The sequence below is a fragment of the Macaca nemestrina genome, chromosome 14, assembly GCF_043159975.1.
Source record: "Macaca nemestrina isolate mMacNem1 chromosome 14, mMacNem.hap1, whole genome shotgun sequence".
NCBI lineage: Eukaryota > Metazoa > Chordata > Mammalia > Primates > Cercopithecidae > Macaca > Macaca nemestrina.
This window is the reverse complement of record NC_092138.1, coordinates 10,185,755-10,198,348: the sequence shown is the minus strand read 5'-3', so window position 1 is coordinate 10,198,348 and position 12,594 is coordinate 10,185,755. Positions and strand designations below refer to the sequence as shown.

At 40.0% G+C, this 12,594-nt stretch overlaps 1 pseudogene; it reads right to left on the bottom strand.

Annotated features, from left to right (window-relative positions):
• Window positions 1-2,425: 2,425 nt before the first annotated feature.
• LOC105498791 (serine/Arginine-related protein 53-like) lies at window positions 2,426-3,428 on the bottom strand (annotated as a pseudogene).
• Window positions 3,429-12,594: the final 9,166 nt, after the last annotated feature.

Genomic DNA, 12,594 nt, shown 5'->3' with positions numbered 1-12,594 from the left:
TGGTGGAAAATCAGTTTTTCTTATTTTCAGCAGGGAGATTACTTTAATGTGAAATTCATTCCTTTTATAATTATAAACCATTTGATTTAGACCAATTATTGATCAAAATTAGACATTTTAAATATCTCTGATGTAGTTTTTAGTCCTATATAATTTCATGATATTTTCCACGTTCTAAACTTTCTCATTTCAAATAATTTGGGTACATTTTGGAAATTCCCATGTAATATATCAGACATGAATTTTATTTATGAATATAATGTTTAAATATCATAATAATCTAGAGAAACAAGTGAGGATAAAGAATGACTGACAAGAAAAAGCAAAAACAAATCTGTGGTCATAAAAGTATAAATATTCACATTCATTTTTATTTTATTAAAAACATTTTTATGTAAATTTATGGGTACAAGTGTAATATTGTTATATGAATCCATTACATACTGGTGAAGTCAGGAATTTTAAAGTATCCATCACCCAAATAATGTACATTGTATCCATTGGGTAACTTCTCATCATTCCCTTCCCCACCTTCTCACCCTTCCGAGTCTCCATTGTCAATTATTCTGCACTCTATGCCCATGTGTACACTTCATTTAGCTCCCACTTGTAAGTGAGAACATGTGATATTTGTCTTCCTATGTTTGTCTTGTTTCACTTAGGATAATGACCCCCAGTTCCATCCATGTTACTGCAAAAGACATGATTTCATTCTTTTTTATGGCTGAGTAGTATTCAAGTGTGTATAATACCACCTTTTCTTTATGCAATCAGCCATTGATGGAATCTTAGGTTGATTCCATATCTTTGCTATTGTGAATAGTGCTGTGATAAACATATGAGTTCGTGGGGTTTTTTTTGTTTTTTTTTTGTTTCCTTTTTGAGACAGAGTCTTGCTCTGTGGCCCAGGCTGGAGAGCAGTGGCACGATGTCTGCTCACTGCAAGCTCCGTCTCCCAGGTTCACACCATTCTCCTGTCTCAGCCTCCCAAGTAGCTGGGACTACAGGGGCCCACCACCACACCCGGCTAATTTTTTTGTATATTTTAGTAGAGATGGTCTCAATCTCCTGACCTTGTGATCTACCCGCCTCGGCCTCCCAAAATGCTGGGATTACAGGCATGAGCCACCGCACCCGGCCATGTTATCTTTTTAATATAATTATTTCTTTATTTTTGGGTAGATACCCAGTAGTGGGATTGCTGGATCATATGGTAGTTTTTTTTTAGTTCTTTAGGAAATCTCTGTTCTGTTTTCCACAGAGGTTGTACTAATTTACAGTTGCGCTAACAGTGTATAAGGGTTCTCTTTCTCTACATCTTGCCAACATCTGTTTTTTGTCTTTTTAATATTTAATATTCTGACTGGCATTAGATGGTATCTCATTGTGGTTTTAATTTGCATTTGTCTGATGATTAGTGATGTTGAACTTTTTTTTCAAATGCCCGTGGGCAATTTGTGTGACTTATTTGAAAACTGACTATTCATGTCCTTCTTCCACTTTTTTTTTTTTTTGAGACGGAGTCTAGGTCTGTCGCCCAGGCTGGAGTGCAGTGGCCGGATCTCAGCTCACTGCAAGCTCCGCCTCCCAGGTTTACGCCATTCTCCTGCCTCAGCCTCCCGAGTAGCTGGGACTACAGGCGCCCGCCACCTCGCCCAGCTAGTTTTTTGTATTTTTAGTAGAGACAGGGTTTCACCGTGTTAGCCAGGATGGTCTCGATCTTCTGACCTCGTGATCCGCCCATCTCGGCCTCCCAAAGTGCTGGGATTACAGGCTTGAGCCACCGCGCCCGGCCCCGTCTTCCACTTTTTAATGAGATTCTTTACAGGTATTTTTGTAGAGTTGTTTGAATTTCTTGTAAATTCTAGATGTTAGTCCACTGTCGGTTGTATTCAAACTCATTTTAAAATATATATTCTGCATGACAAAATAAAATAAAACAACATAACCCCAAACACACACATCTGCTGACTTTCATAAGTCAGTCAATACTAGGGAATTGGCTGAAGCAGGACAGAAGATACATACACATATGCCTTTGGCATCCAGATAGACAACCTAGGTCCATTAGGCATTAATAGGGAACTCTGGAAACTGCAGTTTACTGCAGAGCACGTGCCACACCCAGATAATCTTTTTTTAAAAATCTATAGTTAGCTTTATTAACAGTGTAACATTTTCACAAATTCTTAAATTTTATGTTTTAATTTTCATAATATTACAGTTTAAAACATACAGCTTAAAAACAAGCATATTAATTCAAATCCACAAATATTCAAGCCTACATGAAAGAAGAATGAAATGAGATTACCTTTTTATATAATCAGCTGAATTCTTTTTACGGGCAAAAAGTTAACATTGGTATTTAAAAACCTAAATGTCCAATGTTTCTGCTGGCCATCCAATCCAACCATATGTATATTACTTAGGCCACAGGATTGCCCATTAGTCTTTCTTGTCAGAGAGCAATTAGCCTCTGAATCATTTTCGCTCAGCACCAGCTTTCTCTATAAATAAATTTGGATAGGCCAGGGAATTGTCATCTTGGTACTTGATAGAAGTAGGGATGCTGCTCAGTTGTATTTCGTTTTTCAGTACTGGGTAGATCAACACCTGCTAATGCTGGTCCTGATGTTGAAGTTGCATGTTTTGCCTCACTAGGTTCCACTAACTTTTTGACTTCTTAATTGATCTGAATGTCTGCTGAACAAAGGAATCACTTTCAACAGTTTCCATTTCTTTTACTTTTTTCACTTGTGCTACCAGGGTGGCTTGGTCTTCCTCCTTTCTTCTCTTTGCTTCTTCCTCATTTCTTTCTTTGGCTTTCAATGCATCATCAGCTTTTCAGCAGCTTCAAGAACCAGCTGTAGTCTGGCTTTGGCCTGTTCAGCTGGTGGCAGATGTTTTAATCCAGCTTTGATGTTTCCAGATTCCCAATGTTTAATGTTGTGTAATCCTTGTCCTTCCCTTATCTTTCCCCTTTTCTCTTTATCTCTGCCTTTACGTTGTTCTTTATCCCGAGAACAACTATGCATTCTTCTGTGGCTGGGCCTTTCACTGCTCTGACTGTGAGAACATGGACAAGGCCTTCACCTAGATCTTCTTATTCTGCTTTTTGACCTAGACCTCTTAACTCCATAGGATTTCCCTCGACCCCTTGAACGACTTCGAGTTAGTTTCCTTCTAGAGCCATGAGATCCACTGCTTGATTGATGCCTGAGTCTTCTATCATAAGAATGCGAACGAGGCTGAAGATCTCTGGACCAAGATTTTGACTTTGATCTTGATTTCCTTCTTTCTTTCTTTCAGCTGTATATTCTACTATCTGAAGAACTCCTCATTGAGGACCGTCTACAGTCCTTTTTTTTTTTTTCTCTCTCTCTCTCGGTTCTGCTTTCTTCTACAGTATTTGATGACCAGCGTCCCATTTCTATAAGCTAGGTCCAGACCTTTGAGCTCACACCTTCCTTTGACACGCAAGCGCTGCAGACCCTGAGAGCTTTCTTCGGATCAGGGTGCCGCTGGCATCCACTGAACTTGCTTCAGTTTAAGCTCAGCACCTTCCTGAGAATCATTTCATTTTATCTTTCATTTTGTAGTGAGAAAAGGCTTCAGCATGAATAGGGACATGCAAGGTGTATAAAATAGAATGGAGTTGTGAATTAGGTAATATGAGGGAGAAAATTATAAAAAATATAAAGCATTTTAAAGACAAATGTGTGTTACACAAAACCAGGTACCTGCTGGTCTCAGAAGCTTTAAGTGGTTTATAATTGAGTCAACAATAAGTGGCAGATCAATTGAAAATATGTTTGCATGAAGTTCTTAGTTCAGAGGTAAAGCTAGGATGCTATGCACAGCAACATTGGAAGGGAAAGAGCTTTTGAAATCCAAGTCTGGGCATTTGCTCTAATCAGAGGTCAACATCTTCTCTGCCCTCCTAACCCACTCCCCTGCCAGGTGTCCTATCTCCCAGACCACACATTAGCAGATATAATATCTGTCATTCTGGCTTCTCATCATTCTCTTTCCAGAAAAATCCTGACATGATTTTATCTGCAAGATGGAGAGAAAAGGAGAGAGCATCACATGTCTTATATTAATCACAAAAACTAGATGGGTTTTATTTCGGGTGCTAATTCTTTTGAGAACACAAGGGAACCTTTGATCTTAATCTATTTGATGTGGTTTTAAGTAAAGGAGCATCTTATGTTTACTTTGAAGGTGTTTTTTACTTCGGGCTTGATCAAACATTACATTTGGTTCCAGAGAAAAACTCATTGGGAATGCAGCATGTAGTATAGAATTAGACATCCCTAGGCTTGAAGCCTATCTCAGCCATGAACTACCTTCATGACCTTCAGCTAGTTACTTTTCCTCACTCAGCTTCAGTTTCTTCATTTATAAAGCAAGTGCCTCAACATCCCTTTTTGATTTTCTTAATCTTGTCTACACGTCTACAAGTAGCCCTTTTATTACTGATTTTTAACTAGTGCTGGCCATTGAAATGACCTGAGAAGCCCATGTCTCACTCTCAGACGAGGGGAATTTTGGTTCTAATGGCAGTCATGGTTGAGAGTCCACTGTGTTAAAGTCTCTTCATTTGAAGCATCTGATGTGAATTCTATTTTCCGCTTAAACCCAGACATAGATGTTAAGTTTTAAAATTACATCTTACATTCATTCCCACTACATACTCATTGAGTGTTTACCATGTACAGACTCTGTGATAGACTATGGAAATACATTCAAAGAAATTCCCTGTTTTTAAGAACTTTATCTAGTGTTTAGAAAATGCATTTAAAACTTATAATTAAAATACTATAGACTTTGGCTTAAAGGATGCACCTTGTTGTCTGTAATCATATTTGTAGTTATATATTGCTTTGAAAATACACTGTAGACATTAAGAAAAAAAGGAAATAAAAAGTACATGAATCGTGAAGGAGAAAATAAAATTGTCTTTGTTCACAGATGACATGATTGTCCATGTAGAAAATCCCAAAGAACTGGCAAAACAAACAAATCTAGAACTAATTAGTTCTAGATTATAGCAAGGTTGCAGGACACAAGCTTAATATGTGAAAGTGAATTCCTTTCCTATATACCAGCCATGAACAATTGGAATTTGAAATCAAAATACAGCACCATTAATATTATTACCAAAAGAGAGAGAGGGAGAAATATGTATTATGCTAACAAAAGAAGTAAAAAAGGTATGTGAGAAAAACTACAAATCTCTGATGAAATAAATCAAAGGAGATCTAAATAAATGGAAAGACAAACTATATGAATGGATAAGAATACTCAATCTTGTTATGTGTCAGTTCATCCCAATTTGATCCATAGATTCAGTGCAATCCTAGAAAGCTACTTTGCGGATATCTGCAAACTGATTCTAAGGTTTACATGAAAAGGCAAAAAGATGTGATAGTCGAAACAATACTGAAGAAGAACAAAGAAGATGGACTCTCATTGACTTCAAGTCTTTCTATAAAGTTACAATAATCAAAAAGATGTGGCATTGGTGAAAGAATAGACAGATTAAAGAAACAGCATAGAGTATTCAGAAATCAACTCATACAAATATAGTCAACTGATCTTTGACAAAGGGGTAAAACCAATTCAATGGAGAAAGGGAAAAGATAGTCTTTTTAACAAATGGTGCTGGAACTGGTGTTCCTTATGAAAAAGAAAAAGAATCTAGACACTGACATTACACCTTTCACAAAAGTTAGTTCAAAAAAAAAAAATCATAGATCTAAATGTAAAACACAAAACTATAAAATATGTAAAAGATAACATAAGGAAAAATCTAGATGACCTTCGTTTTGGTAATGAGCTTTAAGATATGATGCTAAAAACATGATCCACGAAAAAAAAAAGTGTTAAGTGGGACTTCATTAAAATTAGAATCTTCTGGGCCGGGCATGGTGGCTCACGCCTGTAATCCCAGCACTTTGGGAGGCCAAGGTGGCAGATTACAAGGTCAGGAGATTGAGATCATCCTGGTCAACATGGTGAAACCACGTCTCTACTAAAAATACAAAAATATGGCCGGGCGTGGTGGCTCAAGCCTGTAATCCCAGCACTTTGGGAGGCCGAGACGGGCGGATCACGAGGTCAGGAGATCAAGACCATCCTGGCTAATACGGTGAAACCCCGTCTCTACTAAAAAATACAAAAAACTAGCCGGGCGCGGTGGCGGGCGCCTGTAGTCCCAGCTACTCGGGAGGCTGAGGCAGGAGATGGCATAAACCCGGGAGGCGGAGCTTGCAGTGAGCTGAGATCCGGCCACTGCACTCCAGCCTGGGCAACAGAGCGAGACTCCGTCCCAAATAAATAAATAAATAAATAAATAAATAAATAAATAAATAATAAAATACAAAAATTACCTGGGCATGGTGGCACGCACCTGTAGTCCCAGCTACTCGGGAGGCTGAGGCAGGAGAATCACTTGAACCCAGGAGGTGGAGGTTGCAGTGAGCCAAGATTACACCACTTTACTCCAGCCTGGCAACAGAGCGAGACTCCATCTCAAAAAAAAAAAAAAAAAAAAATTAGAATCTTCTTATCTGTGAAAAATACTGTTAAGACAATGAAAAGACAAGTCACACACTAGGAGAAAATCTTTGCAAAACACTGTTGGTAAAGGATATATATCCAAAATATGCAAAGAACTCTTTAAAAAAATTCACAATTAAAAAAAAAAAAAGCCCAATTAAATTGACAAACCATCTGAACAGACACCTCACCAAAGAAGATATATAGCTTAAAAGCAACCATAGGAAAATATGCTCAACATCATATGCTATTAGGTGATATAGCTTGGATGCTTGTCCTCTCCAAATCTCATGCTGAAATGTAATCCCTGTAATCCCTAATGCTGACGGTGGGGCCTGATGGGGAGTATTTGGGTCATGGGGGAGGATCCTTCATGAATGGCTTGGTGCTGTCCTCACAATAATGAGTGAGTTCTCACTCTGTTCACGTGAGATCTGGTTGTTTAAAGAGTGTGGCCCCTCCCCACTCTCTCTTCTGCTCCCACTCTCACCATGTGATGCCCTTGTTCCTCCTTCTCCTTCCACCGTGACTGTAAACTTCCTGAGGCCCTAACAGGGGCAGGTACCAGTGCCATGCTTACTGTGCAGCATGTAGAACTGTGAGCCAATTAAACCCCTCTTCTTTATAAATTGCCCAGCTTCAGATATTTCTTTATAGTGATGCAAATGCAGCCTAACACATCAGGGAAACACAAATTCGAGCAATAAGGAGACCCCTATTAGAATAACTAAAATCTAAAATACTGATGATACCAAATGCCAGTAAAGATGTGGAGTAACAGGTACTCTCATTCACTACTAGTGGGAAAGCAAAATGATACAGCTACTTTGGGAGAAAATTTGGCAGTGTTTTTACAAAGTTAAACATATTCTTCCCATACATCAGGCAACCACACTCTTTGGTATTTAGACTATGAGTTCAAAACTTATGTCTACTCAACCTGCACACGAATGCCTACTGTTAAGTGAAATAAGCCAATGTGAAAAGGCTATGTAATGTATGGTTTCAACTTCATGACATTTTGGAAGTGGCAAAACTATAGATCAATGATATAAAAGGATTTGGGAAGCACAGGAGGCAGAGGAGAGGGATGAATAAGGTGGGGCACATGGGAAAGCGGTGAAACTATTCTTTTTTTTTTTTTTTTTTTGAGATGGAGTCTCGCTCTGTCTCCCAGGCTGGAGTGCAGTGGCGCAATCTTGGCTCACTGCAAGCTCTGCCTCCTGGATTCAGGCCATTCTCCTGCCTCAGCCTCCCAAGTAGCTGGGACTACAGGTACCCGCAACCACGCCCAGCTAATTTTTTTTTTTTGTATTTTTAGTAGAGATGGGGTTTCACCGTGTTAGCCAGGATGGTCTCGACCTCCTGACCTTGTGATCCACCCGCCTCGGCCTCCCAAAGTGCTGGGATTACAGGCGTGAGACGCTGCACCCGGCCGAAACTATTCTATATGGTATTATAATGATGACACATGGTATTATGCGTTTGGTCGTAGGATGTACAACACAAGAGTGAACCCTAATGTTAATGATGGACTTTAGTTAATAGGAATGCATCAATATTGGTTCACCAATGGAAACAAATGTACCGTTCCAAAGCAAGGTGTTAACAATAGGGGAAACTGCTAGTTAGGGTGGGGTGGAAAGAGCGGGCTATATTTACTTCCTGCTCATCTTTCTATAAACCTAAAACTGACCTAAAAGTAATGTCCATGAATAAAAAATATGCTGCAGAGGTATCACAGGCTGCATTTAATAAAACTGCTTCTCATGCGTATCTAAAACTTTTTAAAAATTACTAGTAGAATCTTATTGATTAGAAAGAATAAAATATAATGGTGGGACAAGGAAGCATTAGTGGTCCTTTACTTCTCTTTGGAGTAGGAAGCCATCATGTGTTCAGGAGGCCAGAATGTTCAGAGGCAAATTTCGAGTTGTTTGGGTTGTGCCTTAGCTTTCCCACTGAGTACAAATGTTCCATCCAAATGCACGGGTAGAATTGTTGCCCCGAATTTAGTGTTTGGAATTACTAGTAAGACTAACTAGGAATTACTACTAATTCATGCTGGCTTGAAGTTGGACTACATGAGAAGGAGGTAAGATGATTTTGGGGAAGGTTTCATGAAAGTCTTTCCATACAGACTTTATTTTCCTTAGCTGCAAACAAGGGAGACAGAATAGATGATGTGGATGATTCATCTTAACTCAAATTATATGAATGATTGATATTCTGGGCACAGTAGGAAAAATAATGTAAAACATCTTTATGAGATAATGAGTTTTGTACTTGAGTTATCACTTGGGAATGGAATATAAAATTTCTCATCAACCAATCCCTGAAAAGCAGGGATTGGCAAACTTTTTCTATAAAAGACTTGGTAGTAAATATTTTGGGTTTTGTGGACTCTACTGTCAGTCACAGCTATTCAACTCTTCTATTGTATGAACACACCATGGACAATACATAAATGAATGAGTGTCACTATGTTTCAATAAAATTTTATTTACAAAAACAGGCAAAGTGGGCCATGGTTGGTCAACATCTTTTAGGCACTGAAACAATATGTTGGACCAAAGTCAAAAGAAAAGGAGAAATGAAGAAAGGGGGAAAAGAAAGAAAAAAGGAAGGAGAGAAGGAAGGAAGGAGAGAAGGAAGGAAGTAGAGAAGGAAGGAAGGAAGGAAGGAAGGAAGGAAGAGAAGGTAAGTCACAGGTGCCTTATAGTGTTCATTCACTTAATCGTTTGTTCCCATGGCAAATATTTTAAGCTTCTGTTTCCAGGCATTGTGCTAAGCACTCGAGATTTTTAAAAAAGAGAGTGATAAAAGGTTGAATAAGAGAGTCTCTGCACTCAAGATGCATATGGGCTAGAAGGGGATATATTCATGTAATAATAATCATAATAAGTAGATGCACTGAGACCTCCCCGGCAACCCTGAATAAGCATGATTCCTACCTGCTACCCAAGTATGCCTGAAATCATAAACGGCAGCCATTTAGAAGCTACTCGCTTTTGTTTTGCTGAGTAGGGTGTGAAAAGTACAGGCAAGAATTGAGTTCCTGTGCGTCCATGGGCAATGACGTGGATTTTAGAGGTTATGCTGGGTGGAGGTGAGGAGAAAAGAGATGAGAAAACTGATAGAACTGTGGGAAGAAACACGGAGCCAATGAGGATTGCGATGAGGCTTCTGAACTGTAGTGTGCAATACGGATTCTCCGTCCTTCCCCCTGGGAAACAGCACATCATTCACATGCTGTGAACTTAGACCTGTCTTGGGGAATTAAAAGGAAGTGCTCATGTGGGCTCAGAGCAGCTAGGGGGAAAAGACATAAGAGGTCTGCCCATCCTGCCTCCCATCTCTAGCCCCTGGCAACCAATAATCCACTCTCCATCTCTATAATGTCACTATTACAAGATGACTTATAAATGGAATCATACTGTATGTGACCTTTGAGACTGGCTTTTTTCATTCTGCAGAGTTCCCTTGAGATGCATCCAAATTGTTGCCATATCAGTAGTTGATTCCCTTTTTTTTTTTAAGACTGAGTCTCACTCTCTTGCTAGGCCCGAGTGTAGTGGTGCGATCTTGGCTCACTGCAACCTCCGCCTCCTGGGTTCAAGCGATTCTCCTGCCTCAGCCTCCTGAGTAGCTGGGACTACAGGTGCCCACCACCACGCCCAGCTAATTTTTGTATTTTTTAGTAGAGATCGGGTTTTACCATATTGGCCAGGCTGGTCTCAAACTCTTAACCTCATGATCCGCCCGCCTCGGTCTCCCAAAGTGCTGGGATTACAGGTGTGAGTCACCGTGCCCGGCCCGAATTCCTTTTCATTGGTGAGTAATAGTCCATGGTGTGGAAGTTCCCACACCTTGTTTAACCATTCATCCACTGAAGGACATCGGGATTGTTTCCGGTTTTGGGCTACTGCAAATAAAGCTGCTGTAAACCTGTGCGTATGTATTTTGTTGTGGACATAGGCTTTCACTTCTCTGGGACACAGGACCAGTGGTGCAATTACTGATCATATCTTATGTGCATTTCTTAGTTTGAAAAGAAACTATCGAGCTATGTTCCAGAGTGGCTGTACCGTTTTACATTCATACTAATATGAGAGATCCAGTTTCTCTGCAATCTCCCCAGCATTTGGTGGATCACTGCTTTTTAAAGCTGTTCTAATAGGTGTCTGGTGATATGTCAGTATGGTCTTAATTTGCCTAAAGGAGAGTGATAAACATCTTTTCATGTGCTTATTTGCCAGACACATAGGCCACTGGAAAAATGTCTATTCATTGTCTTTTGCCCAATTTCTTTATTTTCTCTCCTCTTTCTTCTTTCTTTCTCTTTTCTCTTTTTTCTCTTTCTCTCTCCCTTTCTTCCTTTCTTTCATTCTCTCCTTCCCTCCCTCCCTCCCTCCCTCCCTTCCTTCCTTCTTTCCTTCTTTCCTTCCTTCCTTCCTTGTCTTTCTTTTCTTACATCTCACTGTGTCACTCAGGCTGAAGTGCAGTGGCAGGGCTCACTGCAGCTTTGACCTCCCAGGCTCAACTGATCCTCCCGCCTCACCCTCCTAAGTAGCTGGGACCACAGGTGTGTGCCTCCATGCCCCGCCGATTAAATTTTTTTTTCTTTTTCTGTGGGGACGGCATCTCACTATGTTGCCCAGGCTGGTCTCAAACTCCTGGGCTCAAGTGATCCTCTCGCCTCAGCCTCCCAAAGCTCTAGGATTATAGATGTGAGCCACAGCACCCAGCCTTGCCCATTTTCTAGTTGCATTGTTTTTTTATGCTTTTGCAGAACAAAAGTTTAAAATTTTGATAATGTCCCATTTATAATTTTCCCTTTTATGTGTTGTGCTTTGGGGGCCAAGTCCAAGAATTCTTTACCTAACCCTAAATCCAGATGATTTCTCCTATTTATTTTTCCTAAAGGCTTTATAATTTTACCTTTCACATCTACATCTGTGATCCATTTTCAGTGAATGTTTGCATAAGATGTGAGGTTTGGGTCCATTCTTTTTCCTGTGGGTGTCCCGTTGTTTCAGCATCATTTATTGAAAGGTGATCCTTCCTCCATTTAGTTATTTTTTGCATTTTATGAAAAATCAGATGGGCATGGCTGTGTGGGTTTTGTATTCCGTTCTATTAATCTACGTGTCTATACCTTCTCCAATATCACAGTCTTAACAGCTGTAGCCATAGTAAGTTTAACATCAGGTAGAGTGATTTCTTCCACTCCATTTGTTTATTTACTTATTTAGAGACAGGGTCTTGCTATGTTGCCTGGCTCTGTTTGAACTGGGCTCAACTGATTCTCCCACCTCAGCCTCCTGAGTAGCTGGGACTCCAGGTATGCACCACTGCACCCAGCTCCACTTCCTAGTTCTTTTTCAAGATGTTTTAGCTATTCTAGGTCCTTTGCCTTTCCATATACATTTAGAACGTGCTTCTCTATGTCCTCCTGCCTCAGTATGAAAAACTGCTGAGGCCAGGCATGGTGGCTCATGCCTGCAATCACAGCACTTTGGGAGGCTGAGGCAGGTGGATCACTTGAGGTCAGGAGTTCGAGACCAGCCTGGCCAACTTGGTGAAACCCCTGTCTCTAATAAAATTACAAAAATTAGCCAGGTGTGGTGGCAGGCGCCTGTAATCCCAGCTACTTGGGAGGCTGAGGCATGAGAATTACTTGAACCCAGGAGGCAGAGATTGCAGTGAGCTGAGATTGCGCCATTGCACTCCAGCCTGGGCAAAAGAACAAGACTCCATTTCAAAAAAAAAGAAAGAAAGAAAGAAAAAAGAAAAACTGCTGAGATTTTGATAGACATTTTGTTATATCCTCAAATCAGTTTGTGGAGAATTGATGTCTTTACTACGTTGAGTCTTCCAATCCATGAACACAATATGTCTCTGCATTTAACTACGTCCTCTTTTTTTTGTCAGCATTTTTGCAACATTCAGTATGTAGATTCTATACATGTTTTTTCAGACTTATACCTGTTTCATTAGGGAGGGTACAATTGTAAAGGGCATTGTGTT